Below are 16,683 nucleotides of genomic sequence, written 5' to 3' on the forward strand. Positions count from 1 at the left end.
ACAGAGATAATAACAGATTACCTGAACAGTGAGTAATGACAAACTGATAGAGAAAAGTAAGTGTGGCCTCTTAAAGACAAGGTGAACGTAAGCAGACCTGGATGGGAAATACAACAGTAAATGAAAAAGAATCGTTCTTGATCTGCTCTGTTCAGAAAACTTAAAAAGGAAGCTCTTGTGTTTTTTTGGTCTTTTCTGAATTATCAATGTTGCTGCAATGTCAGATACTCGTGTTAAACACAACCAAAGCGTCACATGATGAAGTACAAGCATTTTGAAGTCAGCCCTACAGGCTGTTTCAGCTGGCTTTGCATGCTGTGTGTTACCACCTTTTTTTACACAAGTGTTTTACAAGTGACCTCAAGGGGTCCCAGACTCCCATATAAGGTCATGCTTCCTGAATGCTCTACACCCTATAGCCAAGCCTGACACTTGCTTCATAGTCTAATGCCATGCAGCGGCTTCACGAGAATGTTTTTTTGGGTGTGAGGGAAAGTTAGCTTTGTTTACCTTTCCAAATGAGGCAAGCAACAGGTTAATGTTGACAGACTTGCTTTTTCCAGGCCATCAAAGACAGTACTTCACACCAGACTGTGTTCAAAACCTGGGCCAGTACAAAGCTGGGTTAGCGGCTAGCCCGAAGCTAAAGGAAAGTGCTGTTCTTTCATTATTTGGTTGTGTTAAAGTCAGAAGCCCAAGCTGCACGTAACATTTTACCTTTGTGCTAGCTGGGTTTATTTTGTGTTAATAGTTAGACAATAGTGTTGTAAGTAACATTCTCCATTTACTCTGAACCCGGTGCTCGGCAGCACTCGCCAGCTGAGGGATGGTGACCAATCACAGCATAGTGGGTGCTACAGGAGGTGCACACAGATGGGTTAAAGGGTCGAGGTAAATTACCCAGACTGATTTCGCGGCACGCAGAAAATATCAGGAAAAGAGTTAGTGAGAGATAAAACGCCCCGAAGATCTACACAGTTTTCTCTGTGCTTAAAAGTGTCTGGCTGCTCTATAGGGGCCCAAAATCAATTTCAAGGGCCTGAAAATGAGTATAATAGTTCCCATTTAGTGACACAGCTTTTTTTGCTGTGATTTGGTGCTCCATAAGTGAAAAGCAGCTTCTTCTGTCAAGAGAAAGATTATCATCAGGTTTGCTGGCAACCAAGTCAGGTTCCAAAATCATTTATGTCATTTAATGGTGCTTTTTATGCATAAATAATGCTTTAAATGCTGGACGGGCTTATTTGCATTTTGAGAACGGTTTCTCCAGGGGCCTAATTTTCTTTGTGCATATTCTCATGAGTGATGTCCTCTGAGCGCCTAATGTAGTCACGTTGACTTTTTCTCGCTTTTGTCTGCTTTGTTATCAGGGCTGCTTTGAATGGTAAGGTTTTCTGCTGCCAGTACTACAGCCCTGTGGGTTTTTCTGATGTCTGTATATTGCTGACAAGTGCTCGCTTGACCCTTTTTTTCATTCCACCTTTTATTCTTACAAGCAGGGCTTTTCTATAATAAATTGAGGGAGACTGCTGTTGTCCAACACATCCCACGTCACAGCAATCTGAAATTACTTCAAACAGGAGGAACTTCCCCTTTCTTGTGTCCATGCATGCAAGCAAGCAAGCGCTGCAGGAACCAGGAACAAGAGATGGTTTTGGAACATTCTGAAGAACCTTTCAGGTCAGCCTAGGTACATTTGGGCAGAGGCAGAACCCTGAGAGACTAAGCGCACAGTAATAGAGTACAGTACCAGGGGCAACTGCTATGTTTAAAATTGTGTGAAAAAAAAATTCTCATCTTATGAAAATGGACCAGAACGCAAACAAATGGACTGCGAACCCAAAACACACAACAAACACACAACTCTGCTCAAGGCACTTACAGCTTGTTATAAGGAGAGCATCGCATGCAAAAATCAAATTGGCATACTTACAACCAACTTACTTGACGTCAATGTTCATGGCTGCTCTAATATGCAAACACAGAACAGCCTGGTTCCACTCAAAAATGTCAGGAAATGCCGTTAGTTTTGGCTGGAAAAACTAAACAACCCCAAGATAAAGAAAAACCATGAATTTATTCTTGGTTCATTCTGTTAATTAACCTCAACATTTAAACACTTTGTAACCAAATAAATATGCCGTGCTACAGAGGCATATTTTTAATTCGGATCAGAGTTCATCAGAGGGGGAGGTACAGTCAAGGAGACAGAGATGGATACAAGGACAAGGAAAAATACAGAAAATGGAAATGAAGATGATGCAGTGAGATAAAAAGATGAGAGTGTTGAAGAAATACCTGCCAGCTTGAGTGAAGACTTTATCTACTGGTCCTAAATATTAACCGCAGTCATGTGTCGATTCGAATGCCAAGCATGAATAATGGAGGCTGCACACAGCTATGCCAGCATTCTCAATTATTAATTCACAACCACAGACTTGCATTAGTGCACAGTGTGGGGTACTCTCCACTGTGGGGTCCGGCTACACATTCCTGCTTCAATACAAACACATGCGTGCTCTCACACAGGAAATTGTGTGCACGTCGACTCACACAAACATTTTACACATGCATGCCATATTGTCGCATCCATATTCATAAACTGAAATTCTTCACATGTCTAGGAGGTTTGTCCTTGGAGAGGGAATTTTCTAAATAATCACTGATATATTTTATGAGCAACAACACATTTTGACTAATTGCTTGAGCTCTACGGTATTCCAGTAATGCTACAGAGGTCTTAATATTTAAAGCCACTGTTGTAAAAAAAAACAACAAAAAAAAGAAGAAGAAGAAAAAAAAACACAAGGAGAAGAATTTAGTTCCCCAAATCTATGAGAGATGAAAGAGGATAAACAATCGTCCACTCAATGTCTCGAAAAAAAACAACAACCAGTTAATATTAATCATGGCTGCTGCTTCAGCTACAATGGAGCAAACCCTAGAGACCACGCTAAATAGGTCAGTCATTTCTTTTCATAGGCTAGAAAAGTAGCGCAATTAGCTGAAAGAGGAACTGGTTGACAGATGTAACTCCAGTATGCTATGGTGTGTAGACCGGATGTGGTGATCTCAGAGGTGGCTGTGTGTCCCTCTCTGCATGTCTGTTAAGAACCTGAAACACCAGCTGCTTTCACACAGCCCGTTCAAGGTGAGAACACTGCCCCATTAATTACACCTCGCATACAAAATGCAACTATAGACCGAATGGAGGAAGAGACTGTTCTGAAGTTAAACTGGCAATGACAGACAGAGTAATAATTAAGATGAGAGCACTTTTTCTTCCAGACAATCCACGATAGTACTGTAAAAATGACTCCACCGCTATGATGCTTTGCTTGTTCACACAGAACCAAACAACGCCGACCTAATGCCCTCAAAACCTGTGAATTTACACAGCACCAGAGAGGCAACTTGTAAACTTGGCAGTGTTCTGAATGAGCTGTTATGGTGGGCCATTTGACACCAATGTCAAATTGCCACTGTTAATTCCTCCATCATAGCGCTGATGGATCGGAGGTGGCAGGATCTGTTCCGCCATTACGTCTGTGAGTACTTTTCTCCAGGCGCGAGGTGTAACAGCAGAGTATTTCTGTCATGAAAGCACTGTGTAAAAGGGGCTTATGATTCCCATGTGAGCATAATTATGCACAAGAACATCTTTTGTATTTATTACTGACTTTGCATCTGCTAACACACAAACACACACACACACACCGCACTTCTCTTTATCAGTGTAGCACAAGAAATTCTACAGTGAAACTCATGAATTCATGTCATCTAAAATAACACGCAACTGGATACAAGTTTGAATGTTCGTGCTCTGAGTGTTGTGTAGGCTGAAAAACTGAATGCGTACAGCACATCCAGAGCCTGATTTCACCTGTAGGAGAACATTAAGGTGACAGTGATGATGTGGGAGAGAGAATCCCAGTAGACGGTGAGACACACAAGAGGCATCACAGAGGAGAATTTCTGCTACTGCAGAGCCAATGTTTGAAGAGGCAGCAACTGCAAACCGTGCCTGCAGAGAGCAAGGCTCAGGGATTTCTTCAGTAATTCACAAAAGCCTCTCACACACAGTGTGCAGTGATGACCCTGGTCACTCACAGGCCACAGACACACAGACACAGACACAGACACAGACACACAGAGCCACAGCAGCGTCTGTATTAAGTGGAGCTGAGAGCTGGGGCCTTAAATTATATTACACTGTATTTTCAATATCCTGCAGCAACAATATGGTCAACTATCACATTGTCTTGCTTTGCCATCCTCCCCTGGCATATGATACCTATGCAGAAACACTCGTTGGCAAGTGTATCAAAGACATAATGCTACGACTTACTCCAACTGTAAATCCATCAACTTGTCGCTCTCTTGATTTGCCCTAAAAACAGAGGTCTCGTGTTGCAGCGTCTGTCAAAACAGGGTCATGGCTCTCTTGCTCCAAAGCCCGTGTAACCCACCTACCTCTTTAGATGCAGTTTCTTGTTTTATATTGACATAATCTGATTTTCTACTTCCCGTGGTGGTTATTCCTATGGCCTCTAGATGCCATCTGTCACCTAAACATCAATATAGGTCATTTTCGCAGCTTGCATTCATGATCCAATCTAATCTTGCGAGGGCAATCTGTTATATACGGTGAAACGTCGTAGAAAGAACGCCAAACACTGCAAGACACAAAATGGACACCAGAGCAAACATCCTGTTAATCGTTGCCATTTTACAGTAACACATTCTCTGCTAGTCAATCTCTGTGGTGTATTCCTTCTCTGTGCATTGGAATTTTGCCATGCACATGCGACAGTGTTTAAATTTATCCAAATTCTGCCCCTTACCCAACACAATGAGTTTAACACTGAAACATGTCTAAGAATATGTAGGGCGGGGTCCACATATCCAAAATGGTTGGTGCATTCTTGCACTCCCAGGAGACTCTAGAAGGAGCTTTGCAGTAATGTGAGACGGGTGGCTTTATTTTCCTCCAAGGCTGACCCCATGGTCTGGACATCAGCACGGATAGCAGATTATCAGCATGTGAGACCCACAGACAGCACACAAATCATGGTATTAGGAACAAAAACGATGACTCACCAGCTGCTAATTGCTTGTTAAATTATGGATTACTGAAAGACAACAGGCTTGGTCCCTAACCTGCTCTGAAATTTACCACATATATGCACAGCTTGTACATGAATAGAAAAACTGATCTTTATACAACTCATCTTTTACATTTGAGATGCCCACCATTCGGAATCATATCAGTACTGACCACAAAGATCCAGTATTGGTTGTACACTACTAGGGTGCATGATATGCTACATGCTGTGATTTGCAGACAAAAACAAAAAAACCTCCAAAAAACCCAAAACCGAGCCAGATAGTGTGTATGAAGTCATGGCGTTCTGTTTGCCGAGAACGCATGACATGACAGTTACACGGACAACAAGTATTCCAACAAAACCCAGTTGACACCATACTCTGAATGAGGCACTGCCATGTAAACAGCATTTTCCAACTACTTTAACCTGATTAAGGTCACTGCTGGAATAAGAAATAATCAGATAATAAATCTGGAGTATCCCAAGGTTGAAATGTGTGGCACTTCAATAGCACTATGAAGTCCCCCTGGAGATTTAGCGAGATGTACTGAAGAAGTATTCCATCTGCTTAACAACCCACAGTCCAGCTTCCAGCTGTTGTAAGCACAGTTTTCTTTACGATTAGCAAGAAAATACTCAAAATGTACCTGTCCCAACACGACAGCAAGGTTTTAGTTCAAAGTTAATAGGGGGTGCAATTTGGACGCGGAGTAGGGTGCAATTTGGACGCGGAGTAGGGTGCAATATGGACGCGTTTCTTCAGTCACAAGGAGGACTTTTCTCTGTAGCATGTAAAACAAGAATATGAATGGAAAAATATTCTGTAAGAAACTCATGTAAACATCTAAATCAAAGTACTGCCTATTTAGAATAAGGTAAATAGTTGGATTATGGCAGTCAGTGTAAACATAGCAAGTATTACTGGAGACACAAAACCAACTCTGGCATCATCTCATACATAAGAGAGATACATAAGAGATTACAAAATACACTGAGGTTATATGCAAAACACCGAGATGGGAATATGTGCTTAAGGATAATCCTGTGAAATAAATATGTAACAAGTACCGTACTTCATTGCACAGATGCAATATCCAAGTATCAAAGTGCATATGTATGAAAAAGGGGCAGCTGGGAAGAGTGAAGGAAGAATATACACTATTATCTTGGTTTTAAACAGGTCTTTCTTTTTCAACCTAAAACTGAGTCATACATGATGTCGTTATATCCCTTTGAGTAGATTAATATAATCAACTTTGTCCGGAGAACGGCCAATATGACACTTTCAGCAGGTTGAAAAACATCACCCTGGTTTTTCAGAAATACTAGAGCCTCTTTTCAGAGGCTACAGGTTTAACATCTGACATTAAATATTTATTGATTACCATTAAAGCACTTCTTGTTTTAACTCCCGGACATATACTGCTCCTCTAAAAAAAGTCTGCAGATGGTGATCATACCAATAATTACTGCACCCAGAATGGTGTCACCTGAACAAGCATTTGTTGGAATCAAAGTGCATGTGCTTTTGTTGTGCAGCCATGAAACAAAATAATTCGTCAATTAAGAAAAATAAACACAAATTCCCAATAGCTTGTTTCAAATAATCTTTTGACACCAGTTTCAACTGTGTTGCACAAAATCAAGGATATTTTCACAAGTGTATGCTAAGGCCAGTTTATGAATCACAAAAAAGCCCAAACAAATAAATAAATAAATAAATAAATAAATAAATCTCGTAACACTGAATCTTTCAATAATAACATCCTTTAACTGTATAATTACTTCGATCTGTCTATACTCATCAAACCTGGCAGGAAGCCCCGGTCTCACCCCGGGCTGAAAATGATTGTAAAGTACCTTCAAACAGGTGAGGTTGACCATCAAAATTTAATCTTATGGGTATTTCAACAGCCTTTAACTTGCTAGATTATTCTTTAAAGAGCGCAACACAGGAAATAGAATATAAAACTAGGAACAATGAGAACTTTCTTTCAATTGAAAAACACATTTCACCAGCTGTGAGACAGACGCCTCGGGCCATGGCTCCTCAGCCTGGATGTACCACACAAATGAGGAATTGTACGAATGTTTCCCTCTACAGAAAATGTTCTGTTCATTAATTCAAATCAGTCACTGCAAAACTGAAAAACACTGAGTGACGTCATCCAGCTGATCTACCATTTTTGTAACAAACCACTGTGTCCTGTTGGTTTGCACCACGGGGTGGATCTGGGTATAGAGGCAGGGTGGCTACTAACACTGGTTAGTGAAGGGTGACAAGGGATCTTAAAGACAGATTTCCACCACAGAACCCAGTGGAACTCGTGGGGAGAACATTTACAGGAATAGCAAGTGGAGGAGCAAACGCCAGCATCGGAAAGGTGCCAACCAAGGTCATCGTACAAGCTGGCAGGAGGAGAGTCACAAACTCAGCGACGATAAAGACATGGTTTTATTAATCTACCAAAGTTTCAAAATGATGACCATAAGTAAATACTGGCCTAGCATTTCTCTAGATATCATGTGAAATATCTGAAATCGCAATACTGAACAAAATAATCAGAAAAAAAATGCTGTAACTAAGCAACCTTAAGCAACCAAAGTACAGTGGGTCCATCTGCGATGTTTAACTGGAACGTCGCAACAGTCGTTTCAGTCAATAATAATCCTAATCAATTACAGCAGGTGACCACGTATGTCGTGGCAGGTCTATTTTTCTTTCCTCATCACACAACGTGGTCCTCCTGGCATGTAAAATGGCAGAAAAGCCACAGAACCGGCAGTTTTACTGGATTTATGTCTAGTACCTGAGGAATTCTACACAACGACAGTTCTCAATTATCACCCAGGCGAGGACATAGTTGTGTTGACGATGAAATATTTTAGCTGCAGGTTGAAGGAACTTATGGGGTCCGTCTGGCTGTCAAGAGACAAATGACACATTTATGATATAATTATGTTCCCACATTTGGTACGAACGCCACCACACAAAATATTGCTGTTGACGTTCTTGTATTACAAGTGCAGAGTTCCCCAACATTTGTAGTAGCATCACGGATCCAGTAGCAAAAATTAAGCGTTCAAATTGAAAAAAGATGAGTACATGTCCTAAAACTGCTAGCGTGAAACAATTCCCAGTAGATCTCTGGAGCTAAACGGTTAAGTGACACACTAGTTAATGTCAAGCCTGCTGCTCTGTTCATTGCATACGTTGTGCAGATAGCCAGCAGGCGTGGAAGGAGATGACTTCCGGCCTTCAAGGAGCTGCCTGCCTGATCAGACGCTGCCCAGATGGAAAGGCCTCAGTGAGTTTGCACACAAGATGGCAGCCACAATGCCCCTATTCTACTGGGCAGCGTGATGTGTAGGACAGAGAGTAGGGTATAATGGGGGGCTGGCTTGATCACACATCAGTAGTTGCTGGACAGAGAAGAAGATGATCGAGACCTTTGTTTCATCATTCACCAAAAAGTATTCGTGAACAACTACTCACATCTGAGTTAATCCGCGTGCTGTTATTTTGGTTTTATATTTTCACAAGTATGTGAGGGTCTGCTCGGGATTGTGTGACATTAAGTTTGTCATCATAGAGCACACAGGTAGATTCAATGTGGTTGTCCCTCCGAAATTTCTGGTGTCTACGCAATACATTGGTTCATTTGCGCACAACTTGATGTCGCAAAGCAAATAAAGAGAAAAATGTTCATTAGTGGTTGAATCTCTTCTAAAGCCAGCACCTGCCATCAGAGCAGCTGTCTGAGGTGTTTGCAACTGTTTCACATCATCAGAATCTCACAAACCCATTGGTCATCATCAGGTCCGTGTTTTTGTTTTTTGCTTCTGACCACTCCCTGAATGGTATGATCCTCTGCTGCTGTCTGTTGACTTGAGAGTCATGCTGAAGATGGTATTTATAACTAATCAATACGATCCTTCACAGTGGATGTCGATCTGCTGCGTGTGACTGGAACGTGTCCCTCAGAATGTGGCATGAACAGAAGTAGCTGAGCTGCTGTGCAACATCAGCCTCACAAGTCAACACTCATTACATTGTGCAGAGACTGAAAGAATCCAGAGACAAAGATTAAAATACTACCCATGCCTAGAAATATTTTGTCAATCAATTATTAAGTAGCAATAGCAAAAAGAACCATCCAAACAAACAAAAAAACCACACCAGACAATCAAATGCTTTTTGAGAGTCTTTGAGCACCAAAAGTACCAACCATTAACTGGCTTTAAGATTGATTCAACAAAGCTGTAATCTGAGGCTGTAAATTGTTTCTCAATTATTTGATGAATCAAGAAAATTATCGGCACATTATTCGCAAAGGCAAACCCATTCTTAGTTTCAGGCAAACTATGTAATAAACATAATATTGGCTTCACATTGCAACAATCTGATTTGCCAACACAGCACTGTAATATACAGGAATCAGCCAGAGTAACAGTCACGTGCAGTGACCACAAACAACAGGTCATCAGCTATGAGACAAAAGAACTACTGTACACCTCAAATCATTTCAACAGCACTGCTGTCTGTCCTTCAGTTTGTTCTCTTAACAAGTTTAAAAAGAGGAAGAAATGCAGGTGCAGTGCAGACCTGCTGCTAGTTTAACTTTCCATCACTGCTTGAAAACAAATGGACCATGCACCGCTCACCTCTTTGCATCCTGCACCGTCCACAGTTAATTTGCATAACTCAGAAACTGCACGTACATTATGTAACAGTAACACATGGCACTGTGTGTATCATGCACAGCTAAGAAATCCGTGCACTCCAGTTGACAGCTACGGACAGACGACGTCAGGCTGCCGAAGATAACTGTTAAGCGAACGAGGTTGAATGCATCCATGCAGAGTAATATAGCCTACTGTGCTGAGTATGTCTTGCACCATCTGGGATGTCCTGTTGCTCATGAGAGTCCGTATACTGTTAAGCTCTGCACCACAGTCACCATGATAAATCCCTCCTCTGTTATTGCACTTGCTGATTAAAGAGACAGTGGACATTTGGACAGAATAGGCTAGAGGGGGGGAAACCAACTAAACGCGATCATTGTGTTGAGGTCAGCAGGGCCTTGGACAGGCTTCAAATGTGCAATGAGATGGTCAGTGTACAGACAGAGGAGCCATTACTTCCCTGCTGAGCACATAAGCCGAGCCCAGAGCTTAACATAAGACAGCAACACAGCTCAGCTCCTCACAGCTTTAGGGATGACCAGACAGGATCCCCTCCCCTCCCCATAAATCATGGCTGAAAAGAGTCGACAGTTAGCCAAGCCCTTCACCTCTTTTCCTTGTCAACCTGTACATCAATTAGACTACACCACTCATTCAGTACGTGAGACAGCCAGAGAGCTACTGACAGACAGAAGGAGAACCTCAACGGTTAAGACGTATGTGAAATAGACAGGTATGAGCATGAGAGCCAACCGTGTGGTGCATGATGAATATGGTGTGGTGAGTTGATGGACTGTTCCCCGTATCTGAATTTGCATAAACATGACTAGACCTCAACTTTATGCAAATTGTGTCTGTTCAGCACAACACATCAACCTTGCAAAAACTCCACGAAAAAAAAAAAAAGTGAAATCTGACATTGCTGATCGAATCACTTCACCTTTACAGAAGCATTTTCTAGTTTCACGGCAGTCTGAGGAACCATTTTCAGACGGATGACCCAAGTCTGAGACTGGGCATTCAGGATGAACATAATTGTTATTTTATCGAAATTGCAATATTGTTTTGTTGAATATGCAAATCACAGGGGGTACAATATGTGGCAAAGTGTGTGTAAGCTTCATTTCTAATATAAAGTATTTTTGCTGCTTCAGAGATGACGCAGACTGCAAATGGTATTCTACTGACTTCAGAAAACGTCTTTGCTTCGTAAAGATCCTGCAAAAACACACACCCACCCTTTCACATTTACAATTAAGATGTGGAGCCTGATGAAGCCTCTTGGATGAGTGGAAGGAAACTGAAACAGTCCAATTGGCTACGACACAGTACTGAAGAGACTCCTGAATGATACTTTGATAATAAAGATTATGAAACAAAATTAAAATGACATTGCACTCTACTTCTGTTTTTTTTTAAGCTTTCAGCTCCTTTGCATTCACACAGTCAAACAGTTTCATATCATGAAATTATCAACTGATTTGGAAAACTGCAGTGAAACGCAACTGTTCATTTCAACTCTTTCAGTTTGTTAAAACATGTTGGCATTTTCCCACTTAAAAAACAGTTTCACAACATAAAAAAAAAAAACCTCCACTCCTTTGGTATTTTAATACGATGCTGAATGACAAGGCGTCTTTAGATACGTGATAGTGTTGAGGTAATTCCGTCAGTGCTGTGAAAGTCTCAGTGTTTGATAACCAAATCCAGGAGATGCTGAGCTCACATTAGGTCACATTACCAGCTAAAGCGTAAGTGGTCCGGTGCCAGAGTGTGCGCGCGTCTCCACCATTAGTGTGGTTGACGATCTAAGCGGGTCTATGAGAGTTCTGCCACCTTCCTAGATGAGTCGGCCTTCACAGATGGAGAGCTGTAGCGTCTCACTACGCGGTGTACTCGCCCAGTCTTCCAAGCACAGCATGACTCAGCCCCAGTCTGTGCGTTGGAATAAAACATTCAGTCCTTTAAATTTTGTAGAACATTCGTGCATTGTGAGATGAAGGCATAAACTGCGGCTACACTCTCTATATTGGACATAGTGGAACCCCACCAGCCAGTACGTCCTGACAAACTATGCATTAGAATTCCTTACATGTTTCAGTCTGGTTCCACAGATTCCTTTTGGAATAATGAGTGCCAAGCCCTCACACACCCACCTCACTCAGACCAATCTAAGCTAAGAGACTTCTCGGACAGAAAATCCCAAAACCCAGAGCCACCATTCATCCACACTCTGCAGCCCTAATCATCAGCAAGGTGGTGGACATCAAATGGAGATACCAATATTCCAGATAGCAAAAGACAAAAACATGACACCTCCCCTCGAAAACATTTTTGTTTTCAAGTACAGAACTCTTTATAAACGTACACAAAAACCCTTAAATACAGGTACGAGCGGTTTTTGTGTAGAGTGAAAGCAAAGTAGATACAAGCACTTAATTGAACAATAAGACGTAATCATCTATCCCATCATGTTCTCTATTTAGACTATAAGGTCGAGCAGCAGTAGGATCTAGACAGATTATATTTAAGATTTTGAGCAACCACAAAACAGGAACATGTCAGCTAACAAGCACAAACATCAAGATGAAATGGTAATCATAAGATTGGCGCCCTGGAAACGAGCCAAGAGCGAGCTTGTGAATGATTAGGCGTGTAAGAAAATACAGCTGTGAGGCAGTCTTATGTCACACAAGCACAGGAACACAATGTAAAGTAACAATACACTACAAACCCTACGTTGCCTTTGTCAGTCGTGCCACAGCTTGCAAAGGTATGTACATTTCGACATATCATTCAGACAGTTAGCACAAACCACAGAGGAAGGAACTAGTAAACAAGGCCATGGATGCAAAGAGACCAAGAGTAAAAACTGATCTGAATCAAGAAATATTTAAAAGACCATGTTTTAGATAAAAAAAACTTCCACATTTGAGTGCATCATGGCAACGCTACTAATATTTGTTTTTGGCACTAAGGACAGTGGTACGTCAGTATATGGGACAAATGACACAGGACATCAACGCAATATCCTTCCAGATGAGGGAGAACAGTGTTTCCTCAGATCAAAGAGGTGACTGAGCTCCAGCCCTGTGTTGAAGTGCAGCACAGAGGAGGCTAACATCAATAGGTCCATTATCGGACAGGGGTAATTCCCCGGAGCTTTTTGTCCCACAAATTACACATGCATACTTCAATTTTCATTTTTTTTAAACCAGTTTAAAATATGAGCAAAGTCACAATCCTCAAATGGACAATCACCTACCCAACCAGTTATATTGCATCTTAAACACAATGTTAATGTACAAAGAACACATAGCTGCACGCTGCCGTTTGATTTTATGTCCTATACTGGTATTTCTCATAAATCACACTGGCCAGCAACAACAGTAGTCAAACAGTAAACAGACAAAGTAAAAGCTAAAGTAGACCACAATGTGTTAACACCGTCCCCCTCGTCCGATTATGGAACCAGAGAACCAAAAAGGAGGTGACCAGGGGGTCTTGAGCACAATAGCACCAACGTCCTAGACTGGGATATTTGAGTAACATTATCAAACGACAAAACATCATTTAAAAATTGCGTTTGTTGTTAGTGGCCTTGCTGCTTTGCCGTCAGAATCAGTTAATGTACTGAAAGAACGAGGGGGAACGAATCGTGTCCGAAAATGGATCTCATGGCGTCACACTAGTACATTAACTAGCAGCTAACGCTAACAAACAGGTTTAAACATTAGCTCAGTTCAGCGACAACCGCTTATCATATTACTACGCCGTAAAGACACGGGTGAATAAAAAGTAAACCCAAACTGTAAAGAGAAAAAAAAGGACATACAACCTAACAATGACCTCTCCGAGGCACCATTCTGAAGCTCTCCGTGCTAAAAGGTTGCACCAGTAGGAGCAACACAACGAGACAAAACAGTGACTCCGCTGTGGGCTAACGTTACTCACCCAAAGATACCGCTGTGCTGTCGAACAGATGTTCCAGCTAATTAGCGATGATGACCCATTAGGAGGACTCCTGCGGTCGGGGGGCATCCAGGTTTTTTTTTTTCAGCGTTAAGATCCCAAACGTGGCTTTGCTTTGACGTTTGTCCGTGCTCTGTCTGCATATGTGTTCATTCGCGCGTGTGTAAGTGGGTATGTGTGTGTGTGTGTGTATGTCTGTATGTGTGTATATGTAGTGTGGTGGTGTGTGGCGGAGCTTTGCGAGGCCTGCTGCTGGAGGAAATGGTCTCCATTCAAGTCGGCGGAAATGCGCATGCGCCAACGGGGAACCGGACAGCTCCAGGGCCTGCGGTGCGCGAGCGCAGCCGTGTGGCCAACAAGTGGGAGCGTCAACCGATGTCAGACTTGTTACAGCTGCTGTCCGAAGACGTTTGCCCGCCTGCGCTTCCTGCTGAGCCCCAGACCGACCGATATCACGGCATACAGGACGGATGTATGTTGTAACACACCAACAACAGCGGAGGAATGCAGCGAACTGGGGCCACATCAGGGATTCAAGAGCCTCCGGTGAAAGGACTCATCTGCCAGTATGGACTGGACACAGCGATGGAGGAAGTACAAATACCCAAACACAGTGGTATTCTGCTGTCCATTCAACCTTGGAAAGGCAGCAAACTGATAACTTACTTGAGTATCAAAAGTAAAAGTACATATTCCATATACATTTATGTATTCCAGAGCTTGGGAGGATTTCTGTCCTGGAACTACTGACCTCTAATGGTCACCTGTAAGTGCTGTGTGTTCCAGTTTTGTTGCTCTGATTGTGTAAAACACACTGACCAGTATTTTCTATGCCAACTGTTTATCCTCACAGTAATTGATGAGTTCAGGTAAATGTATTGGGGGTGAAAATGACAATATTCCTTAGAACTGTTGTAAAATAAAATCCCCTAAAAATGCACATACTCAAGTACTGAAGTACCTTGACACTGTACTTAAGGATACAACTCTGACGTGACCTCTAACTGGGCATAATGTACAGTTATTCACCCAGTAATTATCATTAATTATATTCACACATACATTTATGCACATTCATGTTCAATTGATCTTTTCTCTGTGCATATAGATGTACATCTATATGCACATAAACATGTAAACATATTATGGTTACCATTTCAATGTAAGGCTTTTTTTTTGGGGGGGGGGGGGTCACATTTCCAATTTCTGCACTTTTGTCCAGTTATAGCCCATTATCTGTCATACATTGTTGAAGGTACATATTGTTTTACATACTTCTCTTCCAATAATATTTATTGATATTCGATACTTTAATAGGATCATTCAGCTTCCCTTTCAAAAAAATGAGAAATCATTCAAAGGTTCCACCCTGATGTCTGGGTTCTTTCTTGGCATTGAGGTGAGAATCAAGCCAGTAATTCTGAATTCTGACAGTAAGATGGACAAACCAAAAGCTTTTCAAAAATTATATATATATATATATAAAAAAAAAATAATGCACGACTTTTATTTTCAAATGTTTGTACAAAAGCACCGTCACTGTCCAATACAAAATAGCAACAATCCCTTCTGAAATATGACACGGTTAAGTGCTTCCTGACTGTCCTTCACTAGGCTGCTTTACCAGAATAGTTTGTGCAGCCTTACGTTATTTCAGGTCTTTTGATGCAAAGACATGAAGGTTAAACACAATCTTAAGTATTTCCTAACATCTCTTTTGCATATAAAGATCATTCACAATTTGGGGCTTGTGTTAAAGTTTATTAGCTAAATTGTTTTTTTTGGCAAAAATGTCTGTTGTTTCAGAAAAACACAGATGGCTTCATTTTCACAGGTAATTGTTTTCACAATTACCTGTTCAGGCCTCATTTTTTTTATCTGCTTCCAAACACAACACTTGTGAAAAATGTCAGCTAAAAACCTTCCAGCAGTAAATTCGATATATTTAACCCTGGATCATCTCCCTCACAGTCATAGATCATAAGATGTCGATGACTCGGAAATTCAGCTTTGCAAGTCATTAACAAATGAAAGCTCGTTTGTTAAAGACCATCATTACGGATGTTCTATCGCAGTCTTGATCATAATTAAAGGGTTTCACTTTGTCTTCTCTGCACTGGAGGAGGAAAAGTAATTCTGAGAGCACAGTCAGGCTGCCGGCTCCTGAGATGCTTTAGTTCTCACACTCTGAGCCAGAAGTTTGCTGTTTATCTCATTTAAACCTGATGCAAAAAATATCTCATGAAAATTAGCTCAAAAGCCAGTCATTTTTAAAAGACACGCCAAAAGTCTGAGATTTTGTTTTCCCTGGTATTTATTATATACTTTTATGCCACAGAAGCTGAGAAATTCAAGTTTCAGTGGATAATGACAAATTCAGTTTTTTCAGAAAACCTTCCAGTGTTGGGAGGTTATTTTACAGAAAATGAGTGGGGTTTTTTTTTGGGGGGGGGGGTTCTAAATAAGTTAAGTCACTTAAATTTTCAGTTAGCACCTACTTTTATGTTCCATTTAAAAAGTTGATGTTGGCACACAGGGCCAAAACAAATGCAAATACTGATCCACCAGTGAAAGGCATTATCAGCTGATAAACCGGCTGCGCTCTAAAACAGAAAGAGCGCTTCTATCCTGTTCCGAGTCCGAGTCCGAGTCCGAGTCCGTCAGCTTGTGATCTGGGAAAGCTCTCTGGGTGCTAAGACATGGAATTGTTAAGTTTCCTTGAGGAGTCATCAATCGCACGTGTTTACCGCAATAATCAACAAATTCTTCTGATCGGCAGAGCAGCAAGTATAATGACTCCGACGTCGACTGACCACCACTCCATCGCCCTTGGCCAGGGCGGCGTAAACACAAGTCGTGAGACAGCTGTTGAGAAGCTTGCGTTCGCGCTGTGTTTCTGACGCGGTGACTTGAAAAA

The 16,683-nt window shown here is 41.5% G+C and overlaps 1 protein-coding gene across 4 annotated transcripts in view; it reads right to left on the bottom strand.

Moving 5' to 3' along the window:
• cskl (c-src tyrosine kinase-like) overlaps positions 1–14,041 on the bottom strand; it is a 45,831-nt gene extending 31,790 nt beyond the window's left edge. The window contains exon 1 of one of the 4 annotated variants that reach the window (XM_086189647.1): positions 13,749–14,041. The gene's annotated coding sequence lies outside the window, so the exon portion shown is untranslated. Of the gene's footprint in view, positions 1–9,773; positions 9,815–13,629; positions 13,721–13,748 lie in introns of those variants that run through there. The other 3 variants (XM_086189652.1, XM_086189665.1, XM_086189659.1) reach the window with 3 other exon arrangements.
• Between the last annotated feature and the right edge of the window lie 2,642 nt (positions 14,042–16,683).

This window comes from Aulostomus chinensis, chromosome 2, assembly GCF_037954235.1.
Source record: "Aulostomus chinensis isolate RoL2024-O1b breed Wild chromosome 2, RoL_Achi_v1.0, whole genome shotgun sequence".
NCBI lineage: Eukaryota > Metazoa > Chordata > Actinopteri > Syngnathiformes > Aulostomidae > Aulostomus > Aulostomus chinensis.